The sequence below is a fragment of the Empidonax traillii genome, unplaced genomic scaffold, assembly GCF_003031625.1.
Source record: "Empidonax traillii isolate 1590-97213 ecotype Southwest subspecies unplaced genomic scaffold, ASM303162v1 scaffold75:size1520028, whole genome shotgun sequence".
In the NCBI taxonomy this organism is placed as follows: domain Eukaryota; kingdom Metazoa; phylum Chordata; class Aves; order Passeriformes; family Tyrannidae; genus Empidonax; species Empidonax traillii.
In genome coordinates this window covers 1,184,824-1,195,281 of record NW_020955268.1, presented here as the reverse complement: position 1 = coordinate 1,195,281, position 10,458 = coordinate 1,184,824, and the positions used below count along the sequence as shown (strand labels likewise).

At 37.3% G+C, this 10,458-nt stretch overlaps 1 non-coding gene across 1 annotated transcript; it reads left to right on the top strand.

The window, feature by feature from the left end:
• Positions 1-9,515: 9,515 nt before the first annotated feature.
• Positions 9,516-9,588, top strand: TRNAD-GUC. Its single transcript has one exon. It is a non-coding gene; the product is annotated as a tRNA-Asp (tRNA).
• Positions 9,589-10,458: the final 870 nt, after the last annotated feature.

Below are 10,458 nucleotides of genomic sequence, written 5' to 3'. Positions count from 1 at the left end.
CACTTCCAACATGGCTGAGGCAGAAGAGATTTATACTATGAAACCATAGCTCTTTGCAGCTTGTCTTTACTGTATATATTGTCTGGCACAATAAGATATGTCTCTCAAGCTTTCTCTCTCTGTTATATAGCCTATAAAGGTCAGAAGAGCTAAATCCAAACATAATGGCATGGAGGAATGTCTCTATTGCTGAGTGACTACTAGCTGACTATAATAGTTTCAGTTTAATAACACAAAATAAAATTACTCAAGCCATATAGCTGGCTTACTATGTTTCAACATGAAGCAAAGAAATGAGCTTCAAATTAGATTCTGCTTACTCTATGAGATAAACTAGTTCCATTTTGGACTGAGGTAAAGCAGTCAGCCTTTGTTTATCTTCTGCCTTTTAACTCTACAAGGAAAATGTTTGGGTTCAAAGTAATTCCAACAAAAAACCCTTCTCTATCAAACCAAGCATTTAATCCTGACATGAATCGTATCATTGTGCTATATCATGTGGAATAAGCAGGGTAATTAAACTATGAGACTGCTCATGCCTTAGTATATAGTAATTATGCACTCCCTTGAAATCTATTTTGAGAAGGACTTCTGTCTTCCCTGGAAGTCTGAGGGACTATTTTTTCTTTTTTAATAGTATGAATTTAAAATAATATTGCTGAAGTCAGAAAAGATTGTAAGAGAAGTTGATATGTGCCAGGAGACTAGCTCCCCTCCTTCTGTGTGCCTTACAGTTCAGCCATAGATTCACAGAATCATAGAGTGACCTGGACAACATCCTTGCTGTGGATGGGGATAACTTTCACTAGACCTTATTGCTCAGAGCTCCACCCAGCCTGGCCTTGAAAACTTCCAGGGACGGCACAGCCACAACTTCTGTGGGCAAGCAACTCCAGGGCCTCACCACCATCACAGTAGAGAATTTTTTTCTAATGTCTAATCTAAACCTACTCTCCATTTGAAGACATTCCTTCTTGTCCTGTCACTACACACCCCCGCAAATAGTCTCCATTTTTCTTGTGGTCTCCCTTCAGGTACTGGAAGGCCACAATTAGGTCACCCCAAAGCCTTCTGTTCTCCAGACTGAATAATTCCAATTATCTCAGCCTTTCCTCATAAGAGAGGTGCTCCATCACTCTAATCAAATTGGTGGCCTCCTCTGGACCCTAAAGTTGGATGCATCTCTGCAAATGGGGTCTCACCAGGGCAGAATCCCCTCCCTCACCTGCTGCCCACGCTTCTTTGGATGCATTCCAGGACATGCTTGGCTTTCTGGGCTGTGAGTGCACATTGATGGCTCATGTCCAGCCTCTCGCTCACCAGCTCCCCAAGTCCTTCTCAGCAGAGCTGTTCTCAATCTGTTCATCCCCCTGCCTGTGCTGATACCAGGGATCACCCTGACCCAGGTGCAGCTCCTTGCACTTGGTTTTGTTAAACCTCATGAATGTCCAGTGGGCCACTTCTGAAGCTTGTCCAGTCCCTCCGGATGGTCCTATTCTCCAGATGTGTCAACAGCACCACTCAGCTTGGAGTCATCTGCAAATTTGCGTACTTGGTGAAATTGTACATCAGTATGTTGCAATAGCAACATGCACTTTCCTCACATGTAAATGATAATACAAGGTCTGAGGATATCAGAATCACAACTCAATTCTATCATAGGCTATGTCAAACAAGCTGATTTGCTGTTTAAAGAAATGTACTAGAAGATTCATAAATGATGTGCTGAAGCTGTTGGAGTTCTCTTAACTAATCTCAGATGCGCTAATTAAAATAGAAGAGGTGCATAAGACATTTCAAAAGGACTTGCTATTTTGGGCACAGCATGGAGGTAATAAGTCTGAAATCCCAGTATCTAAGCTAGTATGATAGGGTTGAACTTGATCATGTCTGTAGACAATCTACCTCATTCACAAGCAGCACAGGTCTCTCAACGTAAACAAAACTCTGAAGTTCAACTGTCTTTATGGAGAGAAATGCTACCAAAATTGTCTATTTTTTTCACCTAGAAAGGATTTTCAGTATCACACTAAACCAGGGGGTGGGGTGTTAAACTCACAAGGATGTTTTAAAATGGCCAGTCTTCGCGAACGAAGAACCGGGGAAGGTCTTTCCACCTTCCAGCCTGCGCATTGGATTTTTTAGGTGAGACACAGTGTGCGCGGAACTGAGCCCACCCTTTAATCCTGAGGTTCATCTGCTGGGGCCAAGCACGCTTGGACGGTGGCAGCGAGGTCCTCAGGACGTAGATGGATTGCCTTATGGGCTAACGAGCTCCATCTGCCTGGGGAGGGGCCCCGACCGGGAATCGAACCCGGGTCTCTGCAGTGACAGTGCAGTGTATTTTCCCCTGGACCACCGGGGGCTCCCTCAAGGATGTTTTAATAGCACACAAAAGATCTTCTCTTCTTTTGTTGCTTGCTACTGCTCACAGTCTACATGCACACCTGATTTAATGGTACTGTAAAGGTTGAATAGTTACATGCTTCACAAATAGCCCATTACACTACAGTTCTGGGGGAGAAATAGCCAAAAAACAAACAATCCCTTATAGAATAAATCTTTAATCCCTATAGTAAAAGGAATATAAAATGGAGACAAAGATAGATTTTGTCTCCTAAAAATATATGCACTACGTTAAATACTTAAGAGTAGGAATTGTATCACAAAGCCTACCCACATTATAGATGTACTCTGATTTTGCTGAATGTCTTTGGCTATAACGTGTTCAGGCTCCTGAAGAAGAAACAACAATAATGCACTGTGATGAGGATGTCATAAGAGGAAATAAAAAGCCCTTCAGACACAAATGAGACAATATTACGGAATTATGAACTTGTCTCATAAATTGAGTAGTTGTGTTCTGTTGGGGTTTTTTGTGGTGTGTTGTCTTTTTTGGTTTTTGGGTGGTTTTTTGTTTGTTTGTTTGTTTTTTGGTGTGTTTTCTGGTCGTTTGGTTTATGCGGTTTTAATTTTAATTTTTTATGATGTACGTATAACAAGGGAAATGTAACTTGGTACCTCTTCTTTTATTAATAATTTGTGAAGACTATCAGAGGTGACTTTTTAAATTATTTTTACATTGTACAGTGACTAGCTAATTGCCTACCATAGATGCCTGCAGAATAGGGGTACCTGGTGAATTATTGATGAATAGCCATTATTGAAGCATCCTGATAAAGGAGGGAAATGGAAAACACTGGAAAACCATTTTTGTTCCTCATGGAAGTGCAGACATCTAACAAGTTATCTGGATCTTTATTGCATTTAATTGATACTTTTGACACTACAAAAGGGTTTCCAGAGACGAGTATCAGCTACTCAGTCTCTTGTCTAATGTTGAAGAACAAAAGCTTGAATTTGAATGAGCAAACAGAGAAGCCACAAAAAACTAGCCTCAGTTATTATCCATACCCTAACTAACAACTTAGCTTGCAGAGTCAGTTCTGATTTCATTTTGGCTCATGCTGGGTGAGTTCCAGTGACTTTGTGGGTACTCACATCTGACTGATACTGGCAACAGTGACAGCACTGGAAGGAGTAAAGTTTTCCTATATAATTTATAATTTTGCAGTAACTTTCACCAAATGATTTTTTTGAGAATACTACAGAGATACCAAACTTCTTTCTGCTTGTAGATATATGTTTGGATTTATTTCAGCAGAAAATAAGAGTCACAAAAGTCAAAACCAGAAAGGACACTGGATTGTACTTCTGTGCTCATCTTCCATGTGTTACATATGTCTCTGCAGCATGTCTCAGAAATGATCTGCATTTTATTCCTTAGTAAAAAATAAATCTGAAGTGTATTCCAGGATGAGAATGAGAGAGCTCAAAATGTCATTTATCCCCCAGGCCTCTGTAAAAGTAGAGACCTAATTAGGCAACACAGAAGATCTCAGGAGGAAAACCAAATCTATTTTATTGTGGAGGCAAAAAGAAACCTTCAAGTCCCTATCAGTCATCAGGCAGCAAATCTCATATTCTTCTAAACTTTGCCAGGAGCTATCTCAGCTCAGTACCCTCTTTCCACAGGCAGTAATTTTCAGTACTTCAAAATATGCAAATTTCCTAATGACGCAGCAGTGGAGCAGACATATTCTTGCCACTTGATAAGTACATCAAGGAGCTGCAATACAGGCTTAATCTTTCCTATCTCCCATTTATTTTATCTTTTTCAAAGCAAACTATAACTTCTGTCTTCCAACATAACATTTTTTTAACAAGCACTGAGGTCTCTGGACTCCATTCAATACCTGACATTTTTTATGAAGAGACTATTGTGTTCAGAGAAGGTTACTGAACTCTACTACCATTCTGAGAGTATTCTTACATTGGAAATGTTTTTGTGTGAAGGTGTTAGTGATGGCTGCTTTAGAAATGTATGAAAAAATAAAATAAAGAAATTCTGGTAGTGTTTTTGGGGCAAACTTAATTTCAAAGCCTGTGGAATGATATAAGACACAAAGTTGAAAGGCTAGTGATTGTCATCACCTAAGAAGACTAAAGAAACTTACTATTTCACAGAGAGATACTCCTGCTTAGAGTGCTATAGCTCATACAAAATTGAATTTTTAAGGAAAAACACTGTAAACATGGATATGAAATTGCTGGCAGTCATTCAGGACACTCAAACAGTATATAGCTTTCTAAAGTCATCTCACTGGAAAGGCATAGAGAAAATGATCTAATGAAGTGTTTTTCACCTTTAATTTCTATTGTCTTGTATAAATATATATTTGTTTCCCTAAGGAAAGCAAAGTTTTCTACACATGGAAGTAATTTAACAGCATAAACATATATTCAGTGCTTCCATGCATATACACGTTCCCTGAATACATATTTTCCACAACTTATTTTCAGCTGACAACATTCAAAATTTCTCTGATTCTTAGACAACTACAGGAGCTGTAAGTAATTTTGTTAAAGGTAAATATATTCCCAGATTCAAAAACATTTTGTGGGGCCATTTTTTTGCCTTTCCCTTCAGAATTGCTCAGACTGAGATAGGTTTTCAAAATCTTTCCACAGGGCAGTTTCCCACCAGAGGAGGCTTCCATTCTCTTTCAAACTCTAAGCAATGAATATTGCTCTAACAAATCTCTTCAAGCAAATCAAAAAAGCAAGGCAGAAAGATTTCCTGGATGAGCATAGATTAGTCTGTTGCATGGTATCACCTATTTGTTTATGCTTTGAAAAAAGTCTGTTTAAATAAAATACATTAATTCCCCAAATATTTAACTTTTATGGAAGCAATAAAAAAATTTAGCACTTTTCTGTGTTTAAATCTCAGAGGTGTATTCTACTAAAATTCTGTTTAGTACAAAAAAAAGAATAAATTTTTGCTGCAGGTGTTTTCACGGTTAGTAGACCATGCATTAACAATAAAATAAAGATGTTCCCATTCATTGACATATCTGAATCAAAAATAAAATGGACTGTGGGAGGTGGAGACACTGCTTTACATATTTTGATCTGCAGCTGGATTGCTCAGTTAGGGTTAATACTGGAAGAAATCCTAATTTGAGAATAGTAAAAATTGAAAATACAGTGAATGGAAGGCCTTGACTGTAACACTGATACTAAAATTTTGATAAGCCATGCTTTTGTTCCCAGTAGAGAACTTTTCTTTTAACTCAAAGCTTTTGAGCAACTGAGGCCTAAAAGTACATTTCTCTAGTACTGATTCAACTATACTAATTGTGCTTGTGGCAATGTTGCCTATATCAGTTTGAGGTCTCCCTTTTCTTTCATTTGAGATGCTTGAAAATGCCTCCTGGCACTGCTCTTTGACATACCTTTACTGAATCTGAGTTCTTCTTTTGTCTTCTCAAATGGACTGCTGCTAAGCAAACAGATAGCTCTTTCTCTCTCTCACTTGCTTTCATGTGTGACAGGAAAGCAGTCATCCAAGATGACAAATTTAGTTTTATCTTCTGCTGAGTGACAATGTCAGATTTATAATTAACTTTAATTTTTTCCACAGGGAAAGAAATCATCTGATATCTTCTTTTCCTTACAGGGTAAAACCAATTACCTTTCTTCTAAAATCACAATTGGAAAAGAAAATGTTTTTCCCTTCAGTAGTGAAAGTCAAAGCAAGCATGCAGTGGGTAATGCACCTCGACTGGTTGTGCATTTTGTTGAATATTTTAAGAATGTCTTCCCCTGTCCCCAGTGTAGCAGGAAAACCTGAATGAAAGGTAACTTTCTTCAATAACAAGTTGCTTTAAAGGGAGAAAAGGCAGAAATAGTACTATGCGCATGTCTGTAAAGACATCCATGCAATCCATCTACTTCCTCTAGACTTGTTTCATTTAATATCTGACCTCTGTTTCAAATTCTGTTTCTGCTCTTTGTCCATTCATTTAGTCTTTCTATCCATTATTTAATTCATATTAATTTGATGATCTGTCCATTGCTGCATAACTGAATAGCTATTGAAACATTTTGAAGCACAACACCCAGCTGAAGGACATAGCTTTCTTGAAAAAACTTGTGCACAAAAATAAATAAAAAATAAAAAATAAAAATAGCATGAAAAGATGAAAATACCTGTGAGTTAAAGCAGGAAGCCAAGAATATACAAATACTTGAGCAGATGAGACACACATTAGGAGTGTTAAACTTCAACTTCTTGAAGTAATTTTCTAGGCTGATGTCATGATAAGGTGAAATAGTGGTGAGACAATTGGTTCTTAAGTGTCAGCATCAGCTCAGATCCATTTAAGAGGCTATGCAAACAAGGATATTCACCTTCAATATGATGCTGTATTTATATTCTTACCATACATCATGTGAATAGGAGGTCAAGCACATAATGGGGATGTATTTTTTACAGATTTTCTATGGGATACTGCCCCAATATATATAGAAAAAAAGCAGTCTGGTCTCAAAAATATCCTGAAAATCTTCTGAAGAGCCTTTGGTGATTAAGAACCATATTTTGTTTACCTTGAATATACCTTCATTTACCTAGTTGCTTTATTTAGATTACCTGTGGAGTAGCCCACTATCCATAGTCCATATAAAACCATCACAATACTGCCACTGTAGGTCAAAAGCATTTGAATACATTTGGAGAGGTTTCAGACAAGTACTCAAGTGTTTTACCAAACTTCCAAGGAAGCTATGAACAATTTGCAATTTACATATCATTAGTAACTGATTTTTATTTTATAATCCACATATCCACCCCTTGTTTCAAAGCTGCAGATGCTCCACATTTTAGCTCAAAACACTTTGTATGACATTTTCTAGATGATATGCCAAATGAGGAATCAAGGCCTACAAAAGGTACTCATAAAAGCATATTTCCCTCTGAGATTGGAAGTAGCAATTTACATTTCACATAAAGTGAAAATAAGTCCAAGGTCAAAAGGGACTTCTTACACTCATACACTTCAGGCAGCCTGAAGTAAAAGAGTGTTGGAGGCTAAGCAGAAGAGAGACTGACACAATGTCAATTACAGAGACAACAACAGAGAGTAGAAAATACTTCAGAATTTGTTTTACCCCAACAATAGCAATGTTCCTGGGAATGTTTGAAGACAAAATCAATAAGCTTTGGCGTTAGTTCTAAACTAGCACTGTTTGCTTGTAGAGAAATCTATTTCATTATAAACTAGAGAGTTCTTGCTCTTCTATAAGGGACTATTCATGAAAAAGCCTTATTTGTACTTTACATAATACATGGCACCCGTATAGTACAACTGTCAAAGTATTCTTCAAAGGAGGAAAGATCCGTTATTACTGATCCACACCTGGAAAAAGGAAACTATGAGGAGACAAATCCTGTCTTACATTTTCAGAAATTAAGGCTAATTGTGGGTTTCTACAGAGTTTGTTCAGTCAGAAGTCCTGCACATCCTGCTCAGAACACTTTTACTTGCTCCCTCTTTACTACTGGGTTTGCTGACTTTAGTCTGAAAATTTTGGACTTTTTTTCAAATCCATCTCTTTACATTTGGTGTCAGTGCAGAAAAATGGTCCAATTCCTTCCACAGTCCTTGGCAGACAAGGACATGGTTCTTCCTTTGATCTCTTGCGTCAGGATCCCGCCCAAGACATTTAGGAGAAGACAGCAGTGAGGCTGTGCCGCAGCATAATGTCCTGGCTCTGATTTGAGGTTGAATTTCATCATGAGTCCCCAAAAAGTTGTATTCATCCAGACTGGATATCAGCCTTGTGAATTAAAAAAAATCAAACCAAAACCAAACCAAACAAACAAGAACAACAATAACAACAAAAGAATCACTGTAATATGGTCCTTTCTGTCATGGAGCCAATATTTTCCTTCCTGCTCTGAAAGAAATAAATGAGAAATGCTCTTCAGCAGGTCAGGAAACACTATAAAACTGTCAGTGGCCACTATGGTGGCACTGTCAGCTTTTGAAAGTTTCTTTCATTGAAACTGTTTGTAACTGTTTGTAACGTGTAAAAGAAATAACTAGTGACACAACTGCTATTCACTATTTTCTCCCCTCTTTTTCTTTTTTTTATCATCCATATGGGCAAGTTCTTCCTTGCTTCAGAAAGGAGGTACAATTTATTTAATCAGAAAAATTTTGAAATCGGACAAGACTGTATAAAACCAGTATACTCTAACCTCTTCAGGTAACTTCTTACAAACTGTTGCCCTTGTAGAGACTTTAAAAAAAAAAAAAAAAAAAAAAAAAAAAAAAAAAAAAAAAAAAAAAAAAAAAAAAAAAAAAAAAAAAAAAAAAAAAAAAAAAAAAAAAAAAAAAAAAAAAAAAAAAAAAAAAAAAAAAAAAAAAGAGAGAGAGAGAGGAAAAAAACACCACCACAAAAACAAAAACCAACACAAACTAGCATAAAAGCTCTCAAAATCAGGTACTGGGTTCCCTGTTACTACACTTCACCATTTTAACAGAGATGACATCCATGGTGACTTCTGTGCTTCCTAAAGATGATGGTATCACAAAGCCATAAAATATATGGAATATTTTTGTAGAAGAGTATTTGAAGATGCTAAATATTACCATTGTTCCTATCAAACCCTAGAGCATTAATAGAGCATTTTAAATTATATCATCATAAACGATACTCTAATGATAGAAACCAATCTCACAGCTTCATGGAACAATGAAAGCAGTGTTGATTTAAACTACAGTAATACTAATTTTTGAAGTAAAACTATCATAATATTAATTTTCAAAAGAAAAAATCCAGCCCATTAACACTAAAGACTTTATATTATTAACTCTATTTACAGATTTTTCTTTGAAATTATTCTCTTTCAAATGTGGTTGTTAGAAGACTGTTCATGTGCTCAGTGCAAATCTTTGAGCTCTGCAAAACTGCTTTAAACTGCTTGGCAGGTTCACTCATAGAAACAAAATTTGCCAGGAGACACTTTTTCCTTACCCTCCCTGTTTCAAAACAAGTCTCAGCTCCTGCATCTGACAGTTTCTTTCTGCTTCTCACATTCTAACCTGCCACTGTTCAACTTTCTTTTTATTGCTTTTGTTATAGTTTGTTTCATTACACACTCATCCCTGGTGGTCTAGAGGTTAAGGACGCGGCGCTGTCAACGCCGAGGCCCGGGTTCGATTCCCGGCCAGGGCCCCTCCCCGGGCAGATGGAGCTCGTTAGCCCTGTAAGGCAATCCATCTACGTCCTGAGGACCTCGCTGCCACCGTCCAAGCTCGCTTGGCCCTGGTAGATGAACCTCAGGATTAAAGGGTGGGCTCAGTTCCGCGCACACTGTGTCTCACCTAAAAAATCCAATGCGCAGGCTGGAAGGTGGAAAGACCTTCCCCGGTTCTTCGTTCGCGAAGACTGGCCATTACATTACATCATACACTCATCTCAAATGTACTTCCCCTCTAAAAACATGATCTCCAGTGACAAATTCACACACTTTGCTTTAAAATCTGATGGTTTCTGAACCCAGAAATTCATTAGATAGGTAACATTTATGAAAGTGTTTACGTAACTGATGTTCATGGAAGTTAGTTCAAACTGTCCTGGGAAATTATGCAAAGGGTTAACTTTTGCTATATTTGAAGAAAAGTTCTGGGGGAAAAAACCCAAAGGGCTTAAAAATATTTTCCTTTTGGAAACATCTAAAAGTTTTAATTTGGAATCTTCAAACTACTAGAACTTTTTAAAGTGTCTCATACCTATTGTTATTGTCATTGCTGAACAAGATGCAGATGTTATTAATCAACTAGTGAACATAAGTGGATCTTTCTCTTTTTTAATAAGAATGAAAAACTTTGGCTGTTTACATTTAGGTAACTAAGTGGATAGATTTTCAAAATTCCTAAGCATTCTGATTTCACAAGGAAGAAGATGGTAAAGAACTGGGTTTTTTTATACCCATCCTCTAAAAATCTTGCATTTTCGATTTTTAAAGTTGCAAATATCACTTCTAAAAAATTCACAGGTAAGGAGAATCAAAAGATGTCTCTCATTTTACAAGCTGGTCATTAG